Raw genomic sequence first — 26,844 nt, forward strand, 5'->3', positions numbered from 1 at the left:
AAACAGGCTCAAAATTGGTGCCTCTTAAATGTGAGTTGAGTTCTCTTTACTGTAGAAAGACCTCATAAATCTATGTATATACGAGATTAGTAACTGGGAGTGCATAATAAGTACCAGAATGAATAAAAAGGAAATATAATCCATGGGGAGTAAGAAATACTTGTGAAGTATTAGGACAACGAAATGTGTTTAAAACACACAACCTTTTCACACCCCTTTAACTATAGGTGCAACCTGCAGTGCATCAAGAAAATAGGGTTAAGTGGAGGCTTGTGTTTAAAAGTAAGGCTCATCACTGCAAATGCTCTGAATGCTCTTAAATACATTTTGATGCATTTTGAGCTCCAGCATCTGTGTAAAATATAGTACTGTAGATTTAAATGAAAGGAATGTGTGCATATGATAAATATTTGCTTAAAGGCTAATTACTCTTTGATTTTTAATCTTTTCTTTAATGAGATCAGAAAAATTTTCCTGGAGGTATTGCAATTGGTAGTTCTGTTGAAAAATCTGTAAGATGTCAACATGTTTGATTTTAGAACATGGAAGCAACACAAGTAAAGCCATGGATAAAGTAGAGCTTAGAAAAGCAATTCTGAAAAGGGAGGAATGTGAGGTAAGGCTAAAAATATGTATTAAGACTTTTCTGTAGAGTAGCTTTATTCAGTTAGGCAAAATTAGCAAAGTTTGGGGCCACTAGAGACCTCCAATAACCTTGACAGATCACAGCTCACAGACACTAGCTGCCCTCAGAAGGCAGTCACCCAGACATTGGGCACTCAGGAAAGTCTACCAGTTTAGTCACCTGAACAGATTCAGTGGAAGAATGCTGTAAAATAGAGGCAGAGGTGAGAGGAGTCAAGACAAGAGGAAAAACATCAGCACCAGAGTGAAAAGCGATATGGTACAGACTGGAAGAGTGAACTGAGAAAAGTTCCTTGGGAAATAAGCCAGGAAGAAATGGTCAAACTCAAACCATGGCACCCACCCCTCTCTGGCTTGTACATCTTTTTTCGTTAAGATTTCTTTTCTTTTTTTTTTTTAATGTTCTGATTCTTCATTGCAGTGCACTGGGCTTCTCGTTGCAGAGCACAGGCTCTAGGGCATGTGGGCTCAGTAGTTGTGGCACATGGGCTGAGTTGTTCCGCAGCATTGGAAGCTTCCTAGACCAGAATCGAACTAGTGTCCTTTGCATTGCGAGGTAGATGTTTAACTACTGGACCACCAAAGAAACCCCTGGCTTATACATCTTAAAGTAGCTCTGCTTAAAGATCCTTGGCAAGATTCTATGAAATAACCACATTTTTATGCTTTTTCTTTCTATTAGTAAAAAGATTTAGTGACCCTCTATATAATTTTTGTCAGATCCATAAGCACTCTGGATTAGAGTTACTATGAACTAATGGCGGTTATAATACAATAATATCTATAATATTGAAATAATTTGATTTCTGAATAGAAGTTTTGGCTTGAATTGTTTAATAAAAATTTATTCCAATTCAATCCTTGATTTTAAGTCAAATACATCTAATCAGTTTGAGCCTGGGGATAACAATCTGGGTAGGATTCTTAAATTTTTTTATCTCAAAAATACTTTCTTGACCTTCAGTTCAGTTCAATTCACTCACTCGGTCATGTCCGACTCCTTGCGATCCCATGAACCCCAGCACACCAGGCCTCCCTATCCATCACTGACTCCTGGAGTCTACCCAAACCCATGTCTATTGAGTCGGTGATGCCATCTAACCATCTCATCCTCTGCTGTTCCCTTCTCCTCCTGCCCTCAATCTTTCCCAGCATCAGGATCGTTTCAAATGAGTCAGCTCTTTGCATCAGGTGGCCAAAATATTGGAGTTTCAGCTTCAACATCAGTCCTTCCAATGAAAACCCAGGACTGATCTCCTTTAGGATGGACTGGTTTGATCTCCTTGCAGTCCAAGGGACTCTCAAGAGTCTTCTCCAACACCAGAGTTTAAAAACATTAATTCCTCTGCACTCAGCTTTCTTTATAGTTCAACTCTCATATCCATACATGGCTACTGGAAAAACCATAGCCTTGACTAGATGGACCTTTGTTGGCAAAGTAATGTCTCTGCCTTTTAATATACTGTTTAGGTTGGTCATAACTTTCCTTCCAAGGAGTAAGCATCTTTTAATTTCATGGCTGCAATCACCATCTGCAGTGATTTTGGAGCCCAGAAAAATAAAGTCAGCCACTGTTTCCACTGTTTCCCCTTCTATTTGCCATGAAGTGATAGGACTGGATGCCATGATCTTAGTTTTCTGAATGTTGAGCTTTAAGCCAACTTTTTCACTTTGCTCTTTCACTTTCATCAAGAGGCTCTTTAGTTCATCTTCACTTTCTGCCATAAGGGTGGTGTCATCTGCATATCTGAGGTTACTGATATTTCTCCCGGCAATCTTGATTCCAGCTCGTGCTTCCTCCAGACTGAGTACATAACAGGTTCTAAGGGCTTTCCAGATGGAGCTAGTGGTAAAGAACTTACCTGTCAGTGTAGGAGATGTAACAGATGCTGGTTTGATCCCTGGGTTGGGAAGATTCCCTGGAAGAGGTCATGGCAACCCACTTCAGTATTCTTGCCTGGAGAATCCCATGGACAGAGGGGGAGGAGGGCTACAGTCCATAGGGTCGCAAAGAGTCAGACAGGACTAAAGAGACTTAGCGCGCACACATATGTAACTGTTTCTACCCATCTTCAGGCTTGTTCTCCTCTAATCCAGTCTTGAGGCTACAGCAAGATTATTTTTTCTAAAGCTTCGACATGATTATCCATCACATTTTTAAAATTTGTAATGGTTTTAAAGGCTCAATATACCACAGTATACTCTTACCCATGAATTTCTCAGGCCATACCTCTCACCACTACCCTTTCACACTCTTATCTTCCAGCCACATATATCATTTTTCACTTATTAGAGCAGGCCATGCTCTCTCACATCTTTAGGCCCTTCAAAATTTTAAGCCCTTCAATCCTTGCTGTTCTGCCTAACTCCATCTTATTACGTAGGATTCATTTAGACAGCATCTTGCAGCTTTATAATAGTTTGTACTTTCCTAATATATTATAAAGCTCATCATTCTTTGATGTAATTGCCTCTTTGTATTTCCACTAGATTCTTAATTCCAAAAGGGCAGGATCTATTTCATTCACTAGGGAGTTTCTATATCCTAAACCAATTCTTGATAGGTAGAAGACTAAATAAATGTTTCTTAATTAAATGAACAAATGAATGGAAACACAGAAAAGTCCTTAAGGTATCCAGTGACTATCTTGTGTTCAGCATTAATCAAAACAATTATCAGTTCCATGAATGCAATGAAACTTCAGAATACAATGACGTTAAGGAATAAAAAGCCTAGAAGATATTTAGAACACACATATATACACAAAACACATACCACAGAGTAAAATACTTCAAATTACAACAAATGCCTGAATTGCATTTGTTTGCCTCAAGTAAATTTAAAGACCTTTCAAACCTGACTATAACTATTGTATGAGATTCTAAATGTTAAGTGATTAAAAGGTGGCTGAAGTAACTGAATGTGAAGTGGAACAAACACTATCAAAAGTCCTCATTGAGAATTTCCTTTGAAGCCTTTCTCTTTGCTTTAGTTTTCTTCAGGTTTAACAAGCCACACAGTATTGCAAGCTGTTTCTCAGAAAGTAAAAGCAATCGCTCAAAATTCAAAATCCATTAAAGAAGACTAAAATAGTACATGCTTTCACCATATATCAAAAACACTATTGCTACTACTACCGCCACCATTGCCACCAACACCATGGGTCCTATGCTAATTATTCGTCTTTGTTCTACAAGTTCTCATCCACAAAGTTTCTAACATAGAACATACCAATATACTAGCTTATTCCATCAGAAATCTTGGATAGATGAGTAGTGAGAAAGCTGATCACCAATTAAAGAGTTTACACAAATTATTCCTGGTACAATATAAAGAATATTTGACTCTGACAGCCCATGCACATTCACCTAGATTCTCCATGAGACTGCTGCTATACTCATTTGGATGTTACACTTACAAATTCATACCTTGCTCACTCACTGTCAAAAATGCCCATTCATTTCACACATATTTCAGTAGGCATTCCCAGTTAAAACAAATCTACAGTTCTGGAATCTTAATTTCCTTCTAAAATATCCATTAGGAATCTTTACAACATTTGCCTTTTTTTAATCATCTGGTCCCACACCATGAGGATGACTGCAGGTCTGTACTGCACGTGTTAAATAATGCCAGACATTATACATGTCATTTGGTTAAAACATTGTGTACTCCAGGGAACAATCTCAATCTTGATCTTGTGTTTCTCAAAGCTAGCGTGTCATCTATAGTTCTTTAGTCTCTCAGAGTTCCATGGGTATTTATACAGGAACCTGCTGTTTATGTTAATTTGAGGTCCTTGCTTCTGCTGGCTTCAGTTATCTTCCATAACTCACACTTATTAGCAATCACATTCAGTTGTCTCCTTGGTATTTGATTTGTAGTTAAACATTTTTCATACATTATGGTTACAATAAAAGATACTGACCTTTAGAAGCAGGTGAATTTGACCTGGGATTGAAGAAGTTATTTATTCCTAGATTAAGCAGGCATAATTTTTAAAAACATGACAATAGAACTTTACAGAATAGTTTGAAGCTTTGGGGAATGAAGGTAAGAGGGTTTTAAATCTCTGTATTTAAATAAAGGTCTTATGGTTTCTGCACCCTGATTAAATTATGTCAGATGCTTATAAAACATACTTGCATGCTTAGCATTATCAATTGACTTTCTATCTGGCACACTATGAAATGTGTCATACCAAAAACTGATGTAATTCTAATTGACATTAATCCAAGTCAACTGTGGATTAGCAGTTTTACCTCAGTGACTGCATCATGAATGGGAATGCCTAATTGCTCTAAATTTTATTTTAAAATACATTGCACCTAAAATAACCCAGCTAAAAATAGCAGCACGGTCTTTGGAATGAGTCCTTATTGATCATTTACAAATGCAAGATAGAAAACAATGTAGAAATAGATAAAGACAACTGGATTCGGATTCAGAATTCAGAAATTTACTAGATTTGCTATGAATTTGCATTGTCTTAAACCAGACAATTTGTATTTCAAGCCCTCAGTTTCTGCATCTTTAAAAGAAGTGTTGGATTGAATTATTCTTAAGTCCTTTATAGCCCTAAAATGCCTTGACTTTTAATCATTACCAAGATTATATTTTAAAATTCAACAAGATCACAATATATTCTGTTTCTTGAACATGTTTTATTTCTGCTGGAAGCTGTGCATTTGCTCAGATATTTGTCATTTTGATCATATTTTTATGCAAATTTGTATGTGTTTATAGCAATTATTTTAATACAAATAGATACTCTGGGGCTAAGATTCAAATGGTTTATCAATTTTTTATTTGACTGTTGGAATTTAGTATCTCTAAAGTTATTGCTAATCAAATAGCATCCAGTTGACAAATTTATAACACCTAACCCAATAAATATCTGCCAAGGAACTTTTATTCAGTAGCAGGTTTGGAGGTTTCATTATTGTTTTTCTTATGTTTTGACAATTTTTGTTGGTGTGGCAATAGAAGTGAGCTTATTTCAGGGTGACATTGACATGAATCTGTTTAAATAAATTAGCATTCCAATATCACATTGACATTTTGTTGGAATAACAAGTTCATATGTCAGTGTGAACTGACCCAAATAATTTCACTACAGTCCCTGAAAAATGCAAGGTATATTGTTAGGTATGTTTGCCACTAAGATGGAGGAGTCCTGTGTTGACATCTGTTGCCCTACTTCTGATCTTCTATTTGTGCATGTGCTGAATATTAATAGCATAGAAAGCACAGAGCAAATACTTAGGTAAAGAGGAGGAATGCAAGTTGTATTTACTATTTATGAAGATATGATTATTGGTACTTTCTTGAAAAGCTATTTTCAGTGGAGTTTTTGAAGGATAAATATAAATTATTTTACCTAGTTTACAAGGCCATTCCTGTTCTGACCCTCACCTGTCTCTTCCACCTGGTGTTCTGCTATTTCTTCATTTCTCATTTTATCTCAGGCACACTGATCTGTTTTATAGTTTTCTGAATATGTCCTGCTTTCATGCCACTGAAACTACTTGCTCTCCCCTCTGCTGACTGTGGCTCTCCCTTTATTGTTCATCTGGCAAAATCTTCCTATTCCTATCTCAGCTCCAATATGACTTCACTCATCTACTCTTTTATTTAAGAAGTATTTACCAAGTACCTTCCCTGATAGCTCAGTTGGTGAAGAATCCACCTGCAATGCAGGAGAAGACAATGGCACCCCACTCCAGTACTCTTGCCTGGAAAATCCCATGGACAGAGGAGCCTGGTGGGCTGTGGTCCATGGGGTCGCTAAGAGTCGAACACGACTGGGTGACTTCACTTTCACTTTTCACTTTCATGCATTGGAGAAGGAAAAGGCAAGTCACTCCAGTGTTTTTGCCTGGAGAACCCCAAGGACAGGGGAGCCTGGTGGGCTTCCAGCTATGGGATCACACAGAGTCGGACAGGACTGAAGCAACTTAGCAGCAGCAGCAGCCGCCTGCAATGCAGGAGACCCCAGTTCAATTCCTGGGTCTGGAAGATCTGCTGGAGAAGGCATGGGCTACCCACTCCAGTATTCTTGGGCTTCCATTGTGGCTCATCTGGTAAAGAATCCACCTGCAATTCAGGAGACCTGGGTTTGGAAGATCCCCTGGGAGAAGGGAAAGTCTACCCACTCCAGTATTCTGGCCTGGAGAATTCCATGGGGTCACAAAGAGCCAGACACGACTGGGCGACTTTCACCTTCACCATCACCTAGATGTGCAAGAGTCTGGTGTAGATGCTGGGAATGGTCTTAAAAGCTTATGATTAAGTGAAATAAGCCAGCAATTACAAATAGTGTAAGAGTTCAACACAGGGGACATATCGGGTGATATGAGGAGGCACAGGTAACCCTCTACAGATTAGTAGAGTCAGGGAAGGAGTGAGGGATGCTGTCCTGGGCCATCAGGATCAAGACAGACATCTGCTGGGTGTGTTGGCAACCAACAGCTCACAGCTGAGACCACATTAGGTGATTGCCTTTGGCCAAAGGGAGCTTTCTTGCCCAAATGTATACCTCCTTTCCTTGGGCAATTCAGTATAGCGTAGAAGAGTTCGAAGACCTGTCCTCTTTACGTCAAGCCCCAGCCATTACAACTTTCTGTAGAATTATCTGAGGCCTCTGACACAGTGGCATCATTGTGCAATTTGTACCCAATCCTGCTTTCCTCACACTTTCTGGATTTTGATCCTGAGAGCTCTTCCTAGTAAGCCTCCACAAGCAAATTTCCATATCAGAGTGTATTTACCTGGGAACCTGACCTGAGACAGAGGGAATGGTTATGGAAGAAAATTAGTATCTGGGATAATGGTGAAAGGATGAGGTGTGGAAGAAATGGGGGGAAATCTGTATAAAGAGAATCACCTATGCAAATGTCCAGGTGACATGTTTTATTTTGTTCGCTTCTTTGGCCATGAAGCTTTAATTATTATAGTGTAAGGCAGGGGTCCCCAAACTCTGGGCCATGGACTGGTACCTCCTGTCAGATCAGTAGCAGCATTAGATTAAAATAAAGTGCATAATAAGTGTATTGTGCTTGAATCATCCCTAACCCCCTCCCCCACAAGTTCATGGAAAAATTGTCTTTCATGAAATTGGTCCCTGGTGCCGAAAAGGTTGGGGGCCACTGGTGTAAGGTGAATAGAAAAGAGGGATGAGTCTAAGTATGATAGGAAAATCTGAATCATGAAAGACAACCACGTAATTCAGTTGTACCATAGACTGACTCTCTCTGAAGCTTGAGTATAATATTATGCAGGAGTTTGTACATCTTTACATTTCTCCTGTAGAATCTAGATACACCCCCACCAAAGAAAAAATCCCACAGGTAATCAAAGAATGCAGATTTTGTTAAGTGTATTATAGGTTCAAGAAGGACTTTTTATCTCATATTGCATAACACATAGCATCATAAATCCTTCACTGATATATTCCCCATCTCTGACAGTTTCAAAAACACATCCATAGGTTCATTGGCATTCCTCCTGTCCATAAGTGAAGCTAATCCCCCTCCTTTTGAATGTGGAAGTAGTGACTCCCTTAATAACAGAAAATGTCAGAAGTTATGCTATTTGACTTCTAAGGCTAGGGTGAATAATTCCTGAGTGGCAATCTGGCTAGTGATTGAAAGGATGACTTCTGCTCCGCTTTCTCTCTTGGATCATTTGCTCTAAGTGATCCATGTTTTGAGTATACTCAGTGATCCCCATGGAGAGGCCCAGCTAGAGAGGATTCACTGTGCTGGTTCCAACCTGACTGTCCCATGAACCACCTTGGAAGCAGACACTGTAGTCTCACTCTAGACTTTAGATGATTCCAAGTGCCCTGCCTTCCCCACCTCCTGCTACTGCCAGCCCTCAAGTTTTCCAGCTGCAGCTCCAGACATAGTGGAGTAGAAATAAGCTCTCTCTACAGTGTGCCTGTCTGAATTCCTGATTCACAGAAACCATAAAATAATAAATAATTGTTGTTTTTAAAGTGTTAAGTTTTAGGCTGATTTGCTTCACAGAACTAATGCACCCTCCCAAATCCCTCTAGTCATTCAAACAATTAACAAAAAGTTCCCTTTATTCTTCTTGGTTGGATCTACTAAGCGCTCCTTGCTCTAGCTCCTGTAAAGATGCATTTTTATTCTCATCATACATCTTGGCAGAAAAATCTTTCAGTTTACCATATTCAATTGCCAAGCTTCACACAGCTGGTAAGTGACTTTGTTATAATTAAAACCACAGCTAAACTCTTAGTTATTATGCTATGCTGCTTCCCCCATCCTGGAAAATGAAGTGCAACTGGAGAACTTTAAGTGGAGGAGTGAGCATTTGTATTCAACATTGTACTGAATAGGCTAGTCAATGACATCAGACAAAAATAAATGAGGTATAAAAAAAAAATTAAAGAAAGAGAAAAAGAGATCTTGTACAGAGATGTAAAGCATGTCTACATAGACAGTAGTTCAGGCCCCAGCTTTAAAACTAACAATAACAATTTTCTTTATATTTCTTTTCTTCACTGATTGATGTCACTAAGACTTCCAAAATTGTTGAATAAAAGTGGCAAGAGTGGACGTCACCATCTAGTTCTTGATCTTAGAGGAAATGCTATCAGGTCTTCATCATTAGCTATGGGTTTGTCATATATAACTTTTATTATGATGAGGTACATTCCCTTTACAGGCTTCCCAGGTGGTGCTAGTGGTAAAGAACCTGCCTGCCAATGCAGGAGACATGAGAGACATTGGTTTGATCCCTGGGTTAGAAAGACCCCCTGGAGGAGGGCATGGCAATCTCCTCCAGTATTCTTGCCTGGAGAAACCCGTGGACAGTGGAACCTGGTGGGCTACAGTCCATAGGTTCGCGAAGAGCTGGACGTGACTGAGCACACATGCACTCATGTTCCCTTTATGCCTACTTTCTTTTTTTTAAATATAAATTTATTTATTTTAATTGTAGGTTAATTACTTTACAATATTGTATTGGTTTTGCCATACATCAACATGAATCCGCCACAGGTATACATGTGCTCCCCATCCTGAACCCCTCTCCTTCCTCCCTCCCCATACCATCCCTCTGGGTCGTCCCAGTCCACCAGGCCCAAGCATTCAGTATCATGCATTGAACCTGGACTGGTGATTCATATCAAAAGAGTTTTTATTACAAATGAGTGCTGAATTTTGTCAAAAGCTTTTTCTGCATCTATCGAGATAATCATATGGTTTTTATTTTTCAATTTTTTAATGTCATGTATCACATTGATTAATTTGCAATATTGAAAAATCCTTATACCCCTGGGATAAATCTCACTTGATCATGGTATATGAACCATTTAATGTGTTGTTTGATTCAGTTTGTTAGTATTTGGTTGAGGATGTTTGCATCTATTGGGCTTCCCTCATAGCTCAGTTGGTAAATCATATGCCTGCAATGCAGGAGACCTGTGTTTCATTCCTGGATCAGGAAGATCCCCTGGAGAAGGAAATGGCAACCCACTCCAGTATTCTTGTCTGGAGAATCCCATGGACAGAGGAGCCTAGCGGGCTACACCCCATGGGGTTGCAAGAGTTGGACACGACATAGCGACTAAACCACATTTGCCTCTGTTCATCAGTGATCTTGACCTGAAATTTTCTTTTTTTGTAATATCTTTGTCTGTTTTTGGTATCAGGATGATAGTGGTGTCATAGAACGTACATGGAAATGTTCTTTCCTCTGCAACTTTTTGGAAGAATTCAGGATAGGTATTAACTCTTCTGTAAATGTTTGATAAAATTTACCTGTGAAGCCATCTGGTCCTGCACTTTTGTCTGTTGGAAGTTTTCAATTTCAGTACTTGTGATCAATCTGTTCATATTTTCTCCTTCTTGCTGATTCAGTCTTGGAAGACTGCACCTTTCTAAGATTTTGTCCATTTCTTCTAGATTTTCTACTTTATTGGTATATAATTCCTTGTAGTAATCTCTTATGATCCTTTCTGCAGTGTCAATTGTTCAGTTCAGTTTAGTCACTCAGTCGTGTCCAACTCTCTGCGACCCCATGAATCAAAGCATGCCAGGCCTCCCTGTCCATCACCAACTCCCAGAGTTCACTCAAACTCATGTCCATCGAGTCGGTGATGCCATCCAGCCATCTCATCCTCTGTCGTCCCCTTCTCCTCCTGCCCCTAATCCCTCCCAGCATCAGGGTCTTTTCCAATGAGTCAACTCTTTGCTTGAGGTGACCAAATTACTGGCGTTTCAGCTTCAGCGTCAGTCCTTCCAATGAACACCCAGGACTGATCTCCTTTAGAATGGACTGGTTGGATCTCCTTGCAGTCCAAGGGACTCTCAAGAGTCTTCTCCAACACCACAGTTCAAAAGCATCAATTCTTCGGCGCTCAGCTTTCTTCACAGTCCAACTCTCACATCCATATATGACCACCGGAAAACCATTGCCTTGACTAGACAGACCTTTGTTGGCAAAGTAATGTCTCTGCTTTTGAATATGCTATCTAGGTTGATCATAACTTTCCTTCCAAGGAGTAAGCGTCTTTTAATTTCATGGCTTTGATCACCATCTGCAGTGATTTTGGAGCCCAAAAATATAAAGTATGACACTGATTTCCACCGTTTCCCCATCTATTTCCCATGAAGTGATGGGACCAGATGCCATGATCTTCGTTTTCTGAATGTTGAGCTTTAAGCCAACTTTTTCACTTTCCTCTTTCACTTTCATCAAGAGGCTTTTTAGTTCCTCTTCACTTTCTGGTGTCATCTGCATATCTGAGGTTATTGATATTTCTCCCAGCAATCTTGATTCCAACTTGTGCTTCTTCCAGCCCAGTGTTTGTCATGATGTACTCTGCATATGAGTTAAATAAGCAGGGTGACAATATACAGCCTTGACGTACTCTTTTTCCTATTTGGAACCAGTCTGTTGTTCCATGTTCAGTTCTAACTGTTGCTTCCTGACCTGCATACAGGTTTCTCAAGAGGCAGGTCAGGTGGTCTGGTATTCCCATCTCTTTCAGGATTTTCCACAGTTTATTGTGATACACAGTCAAAGGCTTTAGCATAGTCAATAAAGCAGAAATAGATGTTTTTCTGGAACTCTTTCTTTTTCCATGATTCAGCAGATGTTGACAATCTGATATCTGGCTCCTCTGCCTTTTCTAAAACCAGCTTGAACATCTGGAAGTTCACGGTTCACATACTGCTGAAGACTGGCTTGGAGAATTTTGAGCATTACTTTGCTGAGTAATTACATTGAGATGAGTGCTATTGTGCAGTAGTTTGAGCATTTTTTGGCATGGCCTTTCTTTGGGATTGAAATGAAAACTGATCTTTTCCAGTCCTGTGGTCACTGCTGACTTTTCCAAATTTGCTGGCATATTGAGTACAATACTTTCACAGCATCATCTTTCAGGATTTGAAATAGCTCAACTGGAATTCCATCCCCCAAGCAGCAGTGGTTGCATGGGCACAGGAGGGCCGAGAGGAGCTCTTCCATGTTCAAGGTCAGGAGAGGCGGTGGTAAGGAGATACCCCTCATTCAAGGTAACGAGCAGCAGCTGCACTTTGCTAGAGCAGCTGTGAAGAGATACCCCATGTCCAAGATAAGAGAAACCCAAGTAAGAAGGTAGGTGTTGCAAGAGGCATCAGAGGGCAGACACACTGAAACCATAATCACAGAAAACTAGTCAATCTAATCACATGGACCACAGCTTTGTCTAACTCAATGAAACTAAGCCACACTGTGTGGGGCCACCCAAGATGAGCAGGTTATGGTGGAGAGGTCTGACAGAATGTGGTCCACTGGAGAAGGGAATGGCAATACCACTTCAGTATTCTTGCCTTGAGAACCCCATGAACAGTATGAAAAGGCAAAATGATAGGATACTGAAAGAGGAACTCCCCAGGTCGGTAGGTGCCCAATATGCTACTGGAGATCAGTGGAGAAAAAACTGCAGAAAGAATGAAGGGATGGAGCCAAAGCAAAAACAATACCCAGTTGTGGATGTGACTGGTGATAGAAGCAAGGTCTGATGCTGTAAAGAGCAATATTGCATAGGAACCTGGAATGTTAGGTCCATGAATCAAGGCAAATTGGAAGTGGTCAAACAGGAGATGGCAAGAGTGAACATGTACATTCTAGGAATCAGCGAACTAAAATAGACTGGAATGGGTGAATTTAACTCAGATGACCATTATATCTACTACTGCGGGCAGGAATCCCTTAGAAGAAATGGAGTAGCCATCATGGTCAACAAAAGAGTCTGAAATGCAGTACTTGGATGCAATCTCATAAAGGACAGAATGATCTCTGTTCGTTTTCAAGGAAAACCATTCAATATCACAGTAATCCAAGTCTATGCCCCGACCAGTAATGCTGAAGAAGCTGAAGTTGAATGATTCTATGAAGACCTACAAGACCTTTTAGACCTAACACCTAAAAAGGATGTCCTTTTCATTATAGGGGACTGGAATGCAAAAGTAGGAAGTCAAGAAACACTTGGGATAACAGGCAAATTTGGCCTTGGAATATGGAATGAAGCAGGGCAAAGGCTAATAGAGTTTTGCCAAGAGAACGCACTGGTCATAGCAAACACCCTCCTCCAACAACACAGGAGAAGACTCTACACATGGACATCACCAGATGGTCAACACCGAATTCAGATTGATTATATTCTTTGCAGCCAAAGATGGAGAAGCTCTATACAGTCAGCAAAAACAAGACCGGGAGCTGACTGTGGCTCAGATCATGAATACCTTATTGCCAAATTCAGACTTAAATTGAAGATAGTAGGGAAAACCACTAGACCATTCAGGTATGACCTAAATCAAATCCCTTATGATTATACACTGGAAGTGAGAAACAGATTTAAGGGACTAGATCTGATAGATGGAGTGCCTGATGAACTATGGATGGAGGTTTGTGACATTGTACAGTGCCGGGGTCCAGCCCCGGCTGATCCAGGGTATTCGAAGCGGGGACGGCGTCGGCGACTTATTTAATTATTTATTCATCAAAGATATAAAGAGTAATAGAATAAGGATAGCTCAGTGAGGAAATTCAGTGGAGAAAAGCGGCTGAAATAAGGATAGCTCAGTAGGAAAATTCAGTAGAGAAAAGAAGCTGAGTGGCTTGGTTTACGCGGAAAATCAATATAACCCGTGACACCAGGTTAGCTCTGACCACGGAGGCCGCAGGCGCCCTCTCGAATAGCGGAAGGTGCCCCACCTTAGACACCTTCTGGAGTGGGTCTTAGAAGCCCAGGCAAATAAATGGTCGCAGAGGACATCCACGCTCCAGATGGACACTCAGCTGGAATTTGGGAGAGAGAGTGACATGGGGAGACCAAGTTTCAGTGAACAAGGCCCGCACTTTATTTTCCAAAGTAGTTTTTATACCTTAAGGTATGCATAGAGGATAATGGGGGAAGGGGTGGAGTCATGCAAGGACAGCAGTTCCTGGTTCTAATCTAAGCCAGGCTTTCAAACTTATCATATGCAAAAGTTCAGGTGATTGACATCATCTTCTGGCCCGGAGGCCTGTTAACATTTTAAGAAACTTATTTTTCTCTAAAGGTGATTATTCCAAAGTCAGGCACCAGCCTTCCAAAAAGCATTGGACAAAGCTGCATTTTACATTTCTATACACCCATTATATCAATCAATACACTGCCAAAGACACAGTAGGTAAGGAGTATGGAGACTTAGCAGCAAACATTGGCCCAACAAGTGAAAAACCCTTCACCAATACATTTTCTAATCAATCTTTTAACTACTCAAAGGAATCTGTGTTTAGGCAGTTTAGAACATCTCCTGCCTCTCACAGTTGGGAGGCTCTGAACAATCACATGTGGCCGGAAAAACCTATTCAGGCAGGCTAGAGGATTTCCAAAGGAGTTTGTAGGTTAAACACTGTCACACCCAGGAATTATTAACTGGAGCTGTAAGCTAACTCTTTTTCCAGAGAGAGGTAGTGGGAGACAGCCCCCCGTAAAGTCAGAGGTGTAGGTGAAAGCACAAAGCAGAAAGTAGGCAGACTCTGGTTTTGGGGGTAGATGCTCGAGAATTTCCAGGGGGACTCCTGAGGCTCGATCCCGCCTTTGCGTATGCCGAGCCTCCTTCCTCATGACCTTTGTCATGGGCGGAGTGCCTCACGCTGGCTCCAGGCAGTGATAGAATTCCAGTTGAGCTATTACAGATCCTCACTCAATATGCAATATGCCGGCTCCCAGCAGTACAGGAGACAGGGATCAAGACCATGCCCATGGAAAAGTGTAAATTGTAACTTTTGCTTTTCCATTTCTAGTTTTATTGATTTGAGCAATTTTATCTTTTCAAATAACCAGTTTTTAATTTAATTAATATCTTATATTGTTTCCTTCAGCTCTATTTAATTTGTTTGTCCTTTGGTCTTTATGAAATCTTTCCTTCTAGTCACTTTGAGTTTTGGTTCTTGTTCTTTCTCCAGTTGCTTTAGGTGTTAGGTTGTTTATTTGATTTTTCTTATTTCCTAAGGTAAGAATGTACCGCTATAAACCTCCCTCTTAGAACTGCTTTTGCTGCATTCCATAGGTTTTGGATCATCGTGTTTTCATTAACATTTGTCTCTAGGTATTTTTTGATTTCCTCTTTGATTTCTTCAGTGACCCATTGGTTGTGTAGCTGCATATTGTTTAGCCTCCACATGTTTGTGTTTTTTACAGTTTTATTTTTTCTTTTGTTTGATTTCTAATCTCATCACCTTGCAGTTGAAACACCTGCTTGATATGATTTAAGTTTTCTTATAGAGTCTTGCTTTATGGTCCAGCATGTTGTCTGTCCTGGAGAATGTTCCATGTGCACTTGAAAAGAAGTGTATTTGACTGCTTTTGGTTGGAATGCTCTATAAATATCACTGGGTCCATCAGATCCAATATGTCTTTTAAGGCCTGTGTTTCCTTCTTGATTTTCTGTCTGGATGTTCTGTCCATTGATATAAATGAGGTGTTTAAATTCCCCCATTATTATTATGTTACCATCAATTTCCCCTTTTACGGCTGTTAGCATTTGGCTTTTATATTGAGGTGCTTCTGTATTGGGTGCATATATATTTATAATAGTTATATATACTTCCTGGATTGATACCTTGATTAGTATGTAGTGCCCTTATTTGTCCCTTGTAATTACTGTAAATCTGTAGCTATTCCATAAGGTAGTTGTCATATATTTTCATAATTTGGTTCTGTCTGATTTGCAAGCTGCAGAATCTTCCTGGTCCTGGATTTTGCAGTGTTATTGACATCTAGTTCTTAAAAACTTCAACAATATGTTAATACTTATATCTAAGTCATATCATATATGGAATTTTTTGTGCATTTTCAATTGTGATATACCAGATTTCTAAAAATCAGTCTAAACTCTAACATTATATTTAGTAAATTTCCCATGATTGCAACTCATCTTCACTAGCTAAATGTGTGTAAAACAGTAAGTGTGACATGATAAATCATCCTATTAAATTATCTTTAAGGAGATAACTATCTCTAATTATCTTTAAAATAGTGAAAACCATCTGTGGTTTGATTCCATTTGGCAATTGAGGACAAGGGTTTTGATATTTAAGTGGAATAATGGGTAAATATTAAAAAAAATAAATAGTATCCCAAATAAAACGGCAAAGTATAAAATTGTTTTATATCTCAGTAGAGCTGAGCTCCTTCCAAGCATTATCCTCAAACTACCTCTGGACATCTTGGTTACTCCATGTGGAAGTGAAAATTAATTTCACCATTAAAGTTGTTTTATCTGCTTTCTTCACTATTTCTTACCATCATCCATGATATTTGCTGAAATTTGAGTCTCCAGTTAAATATCATTGAATTTTTAATTTTGCCCTGATGCATGATTATTGTCCCTGTTTTACAGATCAGGAAACTAAGCCTCAAAATGTTAAATTGTTAAATTGCTTGAGATCACAGTGCTTACAAATGAGTAACATGATCTAAAAAGAGTAGTATCAAATATTTGGATTCTAGCTTTGACTCTTCCATCATGGCACTTTGGACAAGTCATTATTTCTCTCTTGGATTTTTTCGACTATCTGTGAAACAAGGTTCTGGACTCCTAAAAATATTTTTGTGGTTTCTTCAAGCCCTAAAATATTATGAAGTTCTGTAAAGAATAATATGAATAGTGGAAATTTCAGTCACCTGAAAATGGAGTTAATAATGACAGGAAGGGAGAGAGGAAAAATTTGGAATTTATAAAAGCTCTTTATTTTCATGCCCTATATTTTCACAGGTTGTCTCAGCTTTATACATTTTACCCAAGGCTACTTATTAAAAGTGTTACCAAGCAGATGTTTTAACATAATTATATAAAACTATTCATAATTTTTAGAATGTGCAAGCTCTGGAACATTTCTCTGTCTGATCATTAGTTATAATTTTGGTCAAGAAATGTGGTTTCTATGACTAGTTATGTATAATGCTAGGCCTGTGTGAAAAATAAAGTAAAAAGATAGATAAGGATCTGTAGACTTGTATGTTGAGTTTGATCAACCTGTGTCTTTCAATCTGTTTGTGTAATAAATGAGGATTTCTTCAAGTAAGAAAATTCACAGGGCTGAATATCTCAAAAATAAAGCAGGATAATTAACAGAACACTCAGAGAGTAGGGAACACACTCCCTAAATACTGTAGCACCCTTCCAACACAGGAAAATGCACATAATGTACCCCCCTTTTTTCAGAGAACAAAAGAGAATATACTGAAAAGGATAATTGCAGAATAACAAAATACCACATTGAATTAGATATCTGAGTTTTTACTCTACTTTCAGATCATTTCAGTTTCAATTCCATAGATTGCTCTCATGCAGCTTGATATATTTCAAATTTCTTGGAATTATTGGGCTATCTCCTAGTTTTCATTACCTATAAACAATTTCTTGTTTCTGCTTCCAAGAGCACTAAAACTACAACATAGAAACCAATGGACATGGTATCTATATGGTGATGTTTAAGTTGCATGATATTTTCATACCTCATCTTTCTCCTATATAAAGTAAAGAAAGCAGTAACTTCTGCATAGGTAGGGTCATCTTGAAAATAAAATGAATCATACTGACATCTTAGATAAATATCATTCAACCCCTGTTTGGGAAACCAACATCAATATATGGACGAGATATAATGAAAACTTCTCAAAGCATTGGAGATATAAAAGATAGCTTAAAAAAGACATTTTCCCAATAGTTAAACTTCTTTCCATTCCTTGGATAAATTGACATTGCTATGTAAACAATTTTTTTGCAATTTTGGATATAATTTTCTATTGGCTTACTTTTCATTTCCCCAATTACTATTATAATTGAAAACTATCTGTGGTTTAATATTGATTTTTTTTCAGGATTTTTTTTTTACCAGATTTATATTATTATTGTTATTGTTCAGTCACTGAATTGTGACCTCCATGGACTGCAGCACACCAGGACTCCTTGTTCCTCACTATTTCCCAGACTTTGCCCAAGTTCATGTCCATTGAATTAGTGATGTTATCCAGCCATTTCATCCTCTACCACCCTCTTCTCCTTTTGCCTTCAATCCTTCCCAGAATCAGGGTCTTTTCCAATGATTTGGCTGTTCACATTAGGTATCCAAGTACTGAAGCTTCAGCTTCAGCATCAGTCCTTACAGTGAATATATTCAAGGTTGATTTCCTTTAGGATTGACTGGTTTTATCTCCTTGCTGTCCAAGGGACTCTCAAGAGTCTTCTTCAACACCACAGTTTAATAGCATCAATTCTTCATCGCTCAGCCTTCTCTATGGTCCAACTCTTACATATGTATATGACTACTGGAAAGACTATAGCTTTGACTATATGATCTTTGTCAGCAAAATGACATCTTTACTTTTTAATATGCTGTCTAGGTTTGTCATAGCATTCCTTCCAAGAAGCAAGCATCTTCTAATTTCTTGGCTGCAGTCACCATCTGCAGTAATTTTGGAACTCAAGAAGAGAAAATCTTCCCTGCTTTCAATTTTTCCCCATCAATTCACCAGAAGTGATGGGAGTAGATGCCATGATCCTGGTTTTTTTAATGTGGAGTTTTAAGCCAGCTTTTGCATAGACTAGCCAGATTGACACATAAAATTTAGCCAAAATACTTACACCTTACTTTTTAGAGTTAAATTGATACAGCTCTTCTTGAGGATCATATCTGTTAGCTTAGCCTTGGCTATGCTGACAATAAATGTTATGGAATTTGAGAGGCTGACAAAACACATGTCTATTCCTCATATATCCTACCCATCTTTCTTGTATTGTCTACAGCTCTGCTCCACACTGTCTTCTTTTTAGGACCTAGGCTGGTGAAGCTACTTCTAGCTAAAACACTGCCAGTCTCATGCAGGAGGAAAAGAGAGATGATAAACCCTATGCTGGCTCTTAAAGTTTTTACCTGTGTTACTTGTATCTGTATTGCATTAGACACAGCAAGTGACCTGGCCAAGCCTCATACTTAGCAGGTGTGGTGTGGATATTCAATCTCCAGCCAGGCAGAGCATGGCAAGTCACGTGGTCGAGTCTGACATCAAGGAGAGAGTGACATATAATCCTCATTTAGGACAGGAAAGCAAATAATTATGATGTTTATGATAAGCGTACTTTTCTAATATTATAAAACATGTTTCAAATGTTTAAATAGTTTAAACAGTCTATAAACTTTCTATAAAATTATCCTCAGTGAATATTCATTATGAAAACAAGGACTTATAGAAAGTGATGTTAACTTCAGTGTATTTATAGTAGGATAAGATTTTTTTAATATTCTTTTTCAAGGTATGAAAGTGGTTAGTAGTTTTAAATTGGTTCTCCTACTTAATTGTTTATATATTCTGATTAATTCTATAATTAGTAAGTTTAATAAATATGGTTTTATGAAATATAAACTATTCAAGATAAATATGTCAAATAATTATGGTGTTAAATTGTTTCCAGCTCCCCTCCCACCCAATCCTTAGTAATTAGAAAATAGAATGAGCATAAAGATGGTGAAATATGCATTACTACTGAAAGCTAGGGAAACTTTCCTCTCAAATTTTAGAAAATATGTTATGTCTAATTTGGACATTTTAGGAAATAACATTGTGGGCAGCTTGATACCCACCTTCCAAGTAAAGAATGTGTTCTCTTTGGAGAAAAATAAAAGGGTGAGCCTGTACTCCAAGGATATTTCCACAGTTTTGGAGGTATGAGAATTGTAGATAATATAGGACATGAGAAATTTAAAGAATATTTTACTTGAAGACTCTCTTGTTGCTGTAAAATATAGAATTTGAGGGTATCTGAGCTGATGTAGAAACTCGATCCATGTCCTCATACACAAAGCATGTAATGATGGTTATGTGACAAAGAAATATCTACTAATAGCATAAAGAAAGAAGATAGGAATAATTTTAGGAGTTAATGACTGTTCTAGTAAGACTAAAGTCTACAAAGCTACATTAAGAAAAATGGCAGAGATATGAAAGTAGAGAGTCTACTTCCTGAGGTATCAAAAGACAAAATTGAAAAAAAAAAAAAGATGTAAACTTTATGACAGGCAATATATGCATTATTGGTCTCCTATATTTCCTACTAAAGAAGGTTTATAAACACACACACACACACACACACACACACACCCCATAAGAAACATCCGGAGATAACAATTGCCTTCATCATGGCCCTAAAGAAGTCTTTTCTAGTGGCTCAGATGGTGAAGAGTCTGCCTGCAATGTTTGAACCCTAGGTTCAAACCTAGGTTTGATCCCTGGGTTGGGAAGATCCCCTGGAGAAGGGGATGGCAATCCACTCCAGTATTCTTGCCTGAAAAATCCCATGGATGGAGGAGCCTGGCAGGCGCCAATCCATGGGATCACAATGAGTCGGACACAACTGAGCAACTATCACACTCACACTAAGCAAGGCTGGGATCTGAATCTCTGACTTGGGGCAGAGTTCAGTCTTAAACCTAATGGTGCAGTTATGTGTAGACCCAGTTTCTGGTCTCCTCAACATAAATCTGTTTCCACTCTTACAGAGTGGGCAGCTCATTTCTGATATCTGTTTAGGGAATAGAAAGACATATCTTGGGCCCCATTCAGTGCAGTCTTGCTCTCTACTTCAAGACTGGTACCCACCTCCATCCTCAGTTTACATGCGGTTCTTCGTTTTAAGGAACAGACCCACATGAGTTTAAAGACCTCAAGTCCAAAGGCCTACATTTTGTGTTCACAGTCCCCCCTGTGTTATGTACTTTCAATCCCTGTTTACTATCTTGGTTTCTCTCTCTCAGAGACATGATGATTTTCCTTTCTTGACTGCAAAAATGCCTATGTATATGTCTGTATTAAAATACGGAATCATCAAGTTTGATGCAATAGGGGAGCATTTTAAAATATCCAGTGCTTTTTATATACATACAGATGACTTTATAGAGAAAGTGTTCTTTTTCTCTCCCGTTTTACTTTCTCTTATTAGAGTGAGTCTTGGGTGGCCCTATAAGGCATGGTTCATAGTTTCACTGAGTTAGACAAGCCTGTGGTCCATGTGATTAGATTGGTTAGTTTTCTGTGATTCTGGTTTTCAGTCTGTCTGCCCTCTGATGGAGAAGGATAAAAGGTTTATGGAAACTTCCTGATGGGAGAGACTGTCTGAGGGGGAAACTGGATCATGTTCTGTTGGGCAAGGCTGTGCTCAGTAAATCTTTAATCCAATTTTCTTTTGATGGGTGGAGCTGTGTTCCCTCCCTGCTATTTACCTGGGGCCAAACTATGCTGGTAAAGAAGACACTTTACCATCTGAGCCACCAGGGAAGTCAAACTATGGTGGAGGCAATGAAGATACTGGGAACCTCCTTCAAAAGATCCCATGCATGTACTGCTACACTCAGGGCCCCCAACCCTGCAGCAGGCCACCACTGACCCCACAGGCCTCCACTGGAGACTCCTGGACACTCACAGGCAAGTCTGGGTCAGCCTTTTGTGGGTTCACAGCTCCTTTCTCCTGGGTCCTGGTGCATACAAAGTTCTGTTTGTGCCCTCCAAGAGTCTATTTCCCAGTTCTATGTAAGTTCTGGCAGCCCTATGGTGGGGTTAATGGTGACCTCCTCCAAGAGGGCTTATTCCATACCTAAGTCTGCTGCACCCAGAGCCTCTGTCCCTGTGGCAAAGCGTCAGATACCACTGAGCAACTGAACTGATTAGAGTGAGTCAAAGGTGGCCTCTGTGTATTGGACCTTGGATTGTTTATTTCTTTACTGGAGACGAGCCCTGTTACCTCAAATGCTTGCTAGTGCCAAACAAACTTTTCCCCATCCAATTGTTTAAAAATAAAAAAATACTCAAACAAGCAAACTTTTTCTTTGGAGTTTTCTGATCCAAAGATTCTTTCCCATTCTGTAGTGACATCATCTCAGTTCAGTTCAGTTCAGTCCCTAGTCGTGTTTGACTCTTTGTTACCACATGGACTGCAGCTCTCCAGGCTTCCCTGACTATCACCAACTCCCGGAACTTTCTCAAACTCATGTCCATCGAGTTAGTGATGCCATCCAACCATCTTATCCTCTGTCATCCCCTTCTCATCCTGCCTTCAATCTTGCCCAGCATCAGGATCTTTTCCAGTGAGTCAGTTCTTTGCATCTGGTGGCCAAAGTATTGGACATCATCTAGATAAGTATAATCCTCTCTGATATCTCTCTCCCTGGGAATTTCCATTGTGCTTCTCCTTTTATTGGTTGGAACCCAATGCTGTAGCCTCTGGACAGATTCCTGCTTGTGGGACTTCCTCTCTTATGAAGCCCTATTCAAGCATCTCCCCAAAGTGCTTACTGTATGTTTCTATCTCTTGTGGTCACATCTTTTCCCTTGATCATCCCAAAATTCTTTTAATCCCTCCAGTCATACATGAGGTTCCAATTTCATGTTTTTAGTTTCAGATCCAAGCTTCTGTTTCCATCATTAATTCCAAGATTTTTAAGTTAAATCCATTTGTAAGGCCATTTCTCTCCCCTGCACCACCACCCCCCACCATAGTCATTTTGTACATTTTAAGCATGTTCATATGGTTTCATCCAAAACCAAAATAAAATGAAATTAGATACCTATTGAAAATAGGTTATGAAGAACAGGCTTGAGGAAAGCAATCTAGTTTTATTAATAGCCAAATATGATTCAAAGAGAAATCTCTCATGGTAGCTACTTGCAAATCAAATCAATTGAGCAAAGTTTATTCTGGTGAAATAACTCCAAACAGAGACACATAATTAAATTGTTCCTTTCCTTTATCCATGCAAAATACAAATTATAAGAATTTACCTGTATGGTAATTATATATATATATATATATATATAAAGAGACTCCAAACAGCACCAGATTTCTTTTTCTCTAACAGCAGTTTAATTTTGAGGAATATAGAACATGTGTATTACGTCCTTATAACAAAAAGAAAATCTCAAAGAACTACCTTGAAATATTTTTGATTGCAAGATATCACATCCAGCATAAAATGTTCTGATAATACTATATTTCATATTATAGTTTTTACAAGTACTTGTTGCCAAGGAACAAAATTATCTTATGAAAATTTTATTAAACTGAGATTTCTACATATTAAGGAAGTGATTAGAATTATTTCACAGGGTTATTATGGAGCTCAAATTTTATACATTGCTGTCTTTTTTATCCTTAGTGTCTTTTTAAAACAAACACAAAATAAAAATTGAGCATTTAATATCATATGAAACATTAAATAGCATACAATCTGATAATAGAACTTCTGATTACACAGAAATAATTTGCATAAACTATAAACTTATCTTTTGAAAAGTGTATCCTAGATTTTATATTGTAATTCAGTTTTAAAGTTTGTATTAGGGGATGTTAATTCAAATGCTTTTAGCAGGCAAGCAGGTAATATAAATGCATAAGACATTAGAGATAAATAACAATTGAATGAGGTAGCTACCATGGTCAAGAATAGAATGCATGTCTGACCTAAAGGCATTAGAATTATTTTATTATTTAATAGTTTCCTAATCCTCAAATCATCTGATATTATCACTACATAAGTTTGCCCCCAAGATTTTCAAAATGATTTCACATGAATTATTTCAATTGAATCTTACAATCTTATCATATGCAGTTTACCTTTATTATCTGATAATAGATAAGAAATTTATTAACTTTACATGAACTCCCTCTGAAATTATATACATAGGCCAAGTTGCAGACAATATAGATATGGTTCTGAGAGATACTCTTCAGCACTAGCCTGGCAACATGAACTACACCAAGAGCTCTCATGTGGTCAACTCTACTACTGTTGGCCTACTAGCACTTTCTTCAGGTTGGGAGGGGACATGAAAGAAAAATCAAAATAGAGGCAGAATTGCTAAGAGAGCTGTCTAAAATGGATACAGGAGACCAAGTGTAACTTATGCACATTATAAACTTGGTGAAATCTGACTTTTTAACCACTCAGTATCCTAACAAAAACATCTAGAATATCTAACAGAAACTCAAGATATTTATCAGACCATTACCTTAAAATAACTTGTGACAGCTTATCTACTTATGGGACCCTACCTTAAAACAACACATGATTCCTTATTGACAAATATTCCTAAAGAGTCAAGCACAATTATCTCTGAGCATCCTTAACAAAACCTTGCTGTTTTTTGTCTTTATAAGCCCCTGACTCTCTTTCCTGGAACACTCTTTCAGTTTTTCCCATGTCTCTGTTTTCCAAATTGCAGTTCTTAAGATCTTTTGCTCTTTTCAACCTCGATACTAATTAATGTTCAACAGAAAGCAAACCTAAACAGGGAAAAAATAAAAGGTAGAATAAATGGATATTTGCTCTTAAAATTTCTGTTATCAAAGCATACAGTGAAGAAACACTCCTCTGATGTGTGTAAATGCCTTTGACTGTGTAGAGATAGGTAGAGACATTAATATAGTTATGTTGTAATTGGAGCTGGGATTCAGAGGTCCAGAGTGGGATGATACAACTCTTCTAACCTAAGCTCCATGGAATTCTTTAGAATCCTGTTCATGTCAGCGTCTTGCTATGAATATAGAGGTCACAACAAAACTAATCTTATGCTGACACTCAAAGAACTAAGGGAATGGGGATTCCAGTGAATAGGATCCAGTACCTCCATCATAAGCGATCCAAAGAACCACATGGCTCTGCTCCACCAACCACCTGGTGCTTTTCAAAATATCAGCTACATTAAATGAATGGGTTGCAGTTTTCCTCTTAGTGAGTAATGTGTAGAATGTGTAGTTTTCAGTTAGAAGTTTTAACGGGAAAGGTTTATCAGTCTTATTTCAAGTCAGTGAGCATATTCCAAAGGCACTCACGGTTTCATCTTTTAATTATTAAGGCATATGAGAAGAAAAACAGTGACACAAACTTACTTATTCAAAAGTAACTTATAAAAATAATTTTAATTATTCCTATGACCGCTGAAAATACCCAAATATATGATTCAACAGCAATACCCTAAAAATTCAGTAACAAGAGATTTTCTATCCCACTGTATTTTTCACAGGCAATATGTCGATTTGGCTAACAATCTTTTAAGCCCCCACAGAGTACAAATTAACATAAACATTAAGAGTTGATGCAATTACCACAAACCTCTCTGAGTATACATAGTCTTAAAGAAAAATAAGGATTTCTCCAGAATGTGCTTTTTGCATTCACTATTGCTAATTTATTTCCTTTGTATTTTTATCTGTCATAAATGCATTCAGGGAAAAATCAATAAATACAACAAATTCAAATGTTTGATCAGTGAGTTGTGTGCATATAATGAATCAAGGAGACTTCATTTTCCATTTTAGTTGTATGATTTGATTGTTAATAAAAGATATATTTTTATAGGGAAATGAGTGTGATAATTGAGAAAAAATATATATTTCTATAGAAAAATCACTTTATTAATATAGAATTTTTAATAGGCATACTAAGAAAAATTATTAACCGTATATAAATAAATATGTGTTTTGATAAATAAGCATAAGAAGCATTTAATAAAGATGTTAATTTGATTCTCTTACTATTTTCAGCCAAAGGTAAGAAAAAAATGAAAATCTCTAAATAGTTTAATCATATAAAGACAGTTTCATAAAAACAATATATTCCATGAATGCATTATGCCCTATTAGTGCTAAATTTCACCTAAGTTAGTGAAATACATGTCCCAAAGAAATTCAGCAATAATTTCTCAACTATGTAAATATTTAAGTCTAGAAAATTTCAGTAACAAAATTACTTCTCCAATGATTTTCTTTTTGAGAAAATAAAGATTTAATATTTGCAAAGTAATATTTTCCAAATTGTGTTCCAAAAATCTCAGAGGCCCCAGTCAATATATTATAACTATATGTACAAAAAAGGATGCGTTGTGAGAAGCATATGTGCAAATTCATATAACTGTTGTTGTTCAGTCACTCCCAGAGTTTGCACAAACTCGTGTCCATTGAGTTGGCAATGCCATCCAACTGTCTCATCCTTTGTCACCCTGTTCTCCTCCTGTCCCCAATCTTTCCCAGCATCAGGGTCTTTTCCAATGAGTTAGCTGTTTGCATCAGGTGGCCAAAGTATTGGAGCTTAAGCTTCAACCTCAGCCTCAGTCCTTTCAATGAATGTTTAGGATTGATTTCCTTTAGGATTGATTGGTTTGATCTCCTTGCTGTCCAAAGGACTCTCAAGAGTCTTTTCCAATACCGCAGTTCTAAAGCATTTTTAGTTTTTCATTACTTATATAAGCAATATTGACCATTCCCCATATATTTATACTTGTTCTCTCATATATATTAATGCCTATGTTCTGGTTATTGATTTTTCATAATTGTTAAATTGTTCTTCCTTGTCTTGAATGAACTAGTTCCCAATTAATCTCTTTTAGCCAGGAACAAGCTCACAGATAAATTTACTTACAAAGTCTAGATTTTTTCTGATTGTTTGCTTTTTTATACTTTTGACCAGTTGATCACCCTCTTTCCTAATCTTGGATAGCTTTGAGTTTTTAAAATTGAGAGACTTTCAACATATACAATTGTTCTGGTTTTTATTATTCTTATTTAGAAAATTAAGTAGTAATGTCCAAAGCAAACATATTATACTCAAAAATATACTTTGACAGCTTTTCCACATTTTGT

The 26,844-nt window shown here is 37.9% G+C and overlaps 1 long non-coding RNA gene across 3 annotated transcripts in view; it reads left to right on the forward strand.

Annotated features, from left to right (window-relative positions):
* The window catches only part of LOC112583962, an 87,470-nt gene that overhangs the window by 32,932 nt on the left and 27,694 nt on the right, over positions 1 to 26,844 (forward strand). The window lies entirely within an intron of this gene.

The sequence above is a fragment of the Bubalus bubalis genome, chromosome 3, assembly GCF_019923935.1.
Source record: "Bubalus bubalis isolate 160015118507 breed Murrah chromosome 3, NDDB_SH_1, whole genome shotgun sequence".
Lineage (NCBI taxonomy): Eukaryota > Metazoa > Chordata > Mammalia > Artiodactyla > Bovidae > Bubalus > Bubalus bubalis.